The 3,732-nt window shown below is 39.6% G+C and overlaps 1 non-coding gene across 1 annotated transcript; it reads right to left on the bottom strand.

The window, feature by feature from the left end:
- Positions 1-570: 570 nt before the first annotated feature.
- On the bottom strand, positions 571-677 carry LOC127099875 (small nucleolar RNA R71). The gene has a single exon (XR_007794339.1). It is a non-coding gene; the product is annotated as a small nucleolar RNA R71 (small nucleolar RNA).
- Between the last annotated feature and the right edge of the window lie 3,055 nt (positions 678-3,732).

Here is a 3,732-nt window from a genome sequence, read left to right as displayed (position 1 = left end):
CAATATATTAATGTTGTATATATGGAGGATTAATGTTGTATATAAATGGACTCATGTTGTATATATCAATGGATTAATGGTGTATAACATTGCATTAAATGATGAAATCAATATGAATTTTACACTTTTGCAGCATGCGAATAGGTTCCCAATTAAATACCCACTGTTTTTCAAACAAATTTTTTAAAAATAACTAACACTTTAGAGGGCGCTTTCTGTAGGAAGCGCCCTCTAAACACTTTACATTGACAACTTTAGAGGGCGCTTTCTGTAGGAAGCGCCCTCTAAACACTTTACATTGACAACTTTAGAGGGCGCTTTGTCCAGAAAGCGCCCTCTAAGGTGGCCCTTTATGGACCACTCCAGAGGACGCTTTTTTCTGAAAGCGCACTATAATGTGGCCCTTAAAGGGCCACTTTAGAGAGCGCTTTCTCCAGGAAAACAAAGCGTTGTCTTTACCTATGCCAACGCCACTTTAGAGGGCGCTTAAAAGCGCTGTTATAGGCCAAAATAAGCGCCCTCTTTTCCCTTATTTGGCGTAGTGGATGTTTCCCACATAGTAAGACGACTATGCTAAGAGCCCAAATAAATAGATTTAAACAAAAAGATAATGAATCACTTTTTGAAGCTTGGGAGAGATACAACGACATGATGAGGCCCTGTCCACATCACGGTCTAGTAGAGTGGTTGATCATCCATACCTTTTACAACGGTCTCTTGTATAACACAAGATTGACAATAGACATAGCCGTAGGTGGCGCAATGATGGATAAACCCTACAATGAAGCCTATCAACTTATCGAAAGTATGGCCCAAAATCATTACCAGTGGAGAAGCGAAATAATATCCATAGAGAAACCTCCAACGAAAGGCGGTATGTACGAATTAAGCAGTCTTGACCATGTAAACGCCAAGGTAGACGCTCTTACTCAAAAGATAAACAACTTTACCATAACACCCGCATCCACCGTGGCTGCCGTAGCACCAAACTGCGAGAAAATGCAGAGTTCCAGGGCATGCTGCCCCAGAAGGTCAACTCTTGACAAAAACCTCCACAGACCAGGTGAACTATGCTCAAGGAAACCCTTACTCAAACACCTATAACCCAGATTGTAAGAACCATCCTAACTTTTCGTACAGAAACAATAATGCATTGTATGCACCTAACCAAGCACCCGATGTACCACCAGGATATCATAAACCTGCCACAAGTACTCAAAATGCTCCTAGGAAGTCAAACCTAGAAATAATGATGGAAAACTTCATAGCTACCCAAGCCCAAACAAATAAGGATTTCCTAAATCAAAACATACAGACTAGTGAGCAAATCAAGCAGTTAGCAAACAAGGTAGACGCGTTAGCCATCCATAACAAATGTTGGAAACACAAATCTCACAAGTGGCTCAACAACAAGCACCTATTGCTGCTTCTGCAGGCACATTTCCTGGACAGCTGCAACCAAACCCGAAAGGTAATGCGAATGCTATTATACTACGAAGTGGGACAAAACTAGACGGACCGGCCGACCCTAAAATTCAAAACCCATACATGCACCAAGACCCTGGTAAGGCAACTGAGAAAAATATGATTAAGAGAAAGATAAAATCGAAGAGGCCGTAGAGAAAGAAGAACCTTATGTGCTTTCACCACCGTATAAACCCTATATCCTTTATCCTTAAAGACTTGTTAAATCTAAAAGTGTAGGGAAATTTAAGAAATTTGTAGAGCTTCTAAAATAATTTAATATCACAATACCCTTTACAGAAGCCATCACTCAAATGCCCTCATATGCTAAGTTTCTCAAAGAAATCTTATCTAACAAGAAGAAGATAGAGGATAACGAAACCGTTACACTTACTGCTGAGTGTATCGCCATAATACAAAAGAATATGCCTTCTAAGATGAAAAACCCAAGTAGTTTCTCCATACCCTGTGTAATCGGAAAGTTTATCATAGACAGAGCATTATGCGACTTAAGAGCCAATATTAGCTTAATGCCCTTGTCCATATACAAAAGGCTCAAAATGGGAGAACTAAGACCTACGAGGATGTCCGTACAACTTGCAGATCGTTCTGTTAAATTTCCCGTAGGTATGTTAGAAAACGTTCTGGTACGCATAGGACAATTCTATATTCCTACTATACTCATGGATATAAAAGAGGATTCCAACATCCCTATCATATTAGGAAGACCATTCCTAGCTACAGCCGGAGCCATTATAGATGTTAAGAAAGGCAAGCTAACCTTTGAATTTGGTGAGGAAAAAGTCGAATTCATTTTGACGCAATTCTTAAAGGCACCAGCTATAGACGATACCTGTTATCTACTAGATGTCATCGACAAATGTATAAGAGAAATGGAGAATGAACAAACATCATACTCCGAAATACTGAAAATTCCAAGGCCTCCTACTTTTGAAGATGAAAAATGGAGTGAGGAATACCGAGATGATAGCTTAAGCGAATGCCTAGCACTAACGCTCGATCATATGCCCTGCCCAAAGAAACCATCCCTAGAACTTAAGACGCTACCCAAAAATCTAAGATACGAATTCCTAGACACTGAACTCGAGTGACCTGTAATAGTCAATGTAGACTTAGGGTAGATAGAAACCGAAAAGCTTCTACACGTTTTAAGAAAATATCCAACTGCTCTAGGCTACAATATCTAAGATCTAAAAGGAAAAAGCCCTTCCATATGCATGCATCGCATAATACTAGAGGAAGACAGTAAGAACTCTAGAGAACATCAAAGAAGGATAAATCCCATTCTGAGTGATCTAGTGAAGAAAGAAGTGCAAAAGCTGTTAGAAGCAGGTATTATCTACCTGATATCCGATAGTCAATGGGTCAGCCCAGTACATGTCGTACCAAAGAAGGGAGGTGTCACAGTTGTTAATATTGAAAAAGGAGAATCTATAAAACAAAGAGTGGTTACTGGAAGTAGAATGTGCATTGATTATAGAAAATTAAACAAAGCCACTCGGAAGGATCATTTTCCTTTACCGTTTATTGATCAAATGCTTGAACGATTGGCTAAGCATTCTCACTTCTGCTACTTAGACGGTTATTCGGGATTTTTCCAAATTCCTATTCATCCTGACAACCAAGAGAAAACGACCTTCACATGTCCCTATGGTACATTCGCCTACCAACGAATGCCATCCGGACTGTGTAACGCTCCCGCAAAATTCCAAAGATGCATGATGTCAATTTTCGCCGATTTTATAGATGACATCATGGAAGTCTTCATGGACGATTTCTCTGTCTGCAGACAAAGCTTTGAAAGATGTTTATCGAATCTTGAAATGTTACTTAAGAGATGCGTAAAAGAGAACCTCATGCTAAACTAGGAAAAATGCAATTTCATGGTCCGAAAAGGGATCGTACTCGAAAACATAGTATCCGATAAGGGGATTGAAGTCGACAAGGCTAAAATAGAAGTTATAGAAAACCTTCAGCCTCCGAAAACCGTAAGAGAAATACGAAGCTTCTTAGGACACGCCGGTTTCTACTAGCGATTTATTAAAGATTTCTCAAAAATCACCAAACCATTGACTCGCTTATTGATGAAAGATGTCGAATTCATCTTTGATGACAAATGCCTAGCGGCGTTTGAACAACTGAAAACAACTCTTATTATCGCACCTATCATGAAATCATGTGTGACGCTAGTGACTATGTTGTAGGCGCAGTCTTAGGACAAATAAGGGATAAGAAACTTCATGCAAT

Source organism: Lathyrus oleraceus, chromosome 6 (assembly GCF_024323335.1).
Source record: "Lathyrus oleraceus cultivar Zhongwan6 chromosome 6, CAAS_Psat_ZW6_1.0, whole genome shotgun sequence".
NCBI classification, from domain to species: Eukaryota; Viridiplantae; Streptophyta; class Magnoliopsida; order Fabales; family Fabaceae; genus Lathyrus; species Lathyrus oleraceus.
The sequence above is the reverse complement of the archived record's forward strand: the minus strand, read 5'-3'. Positions and strand labels throughout refer to the sequence as shown.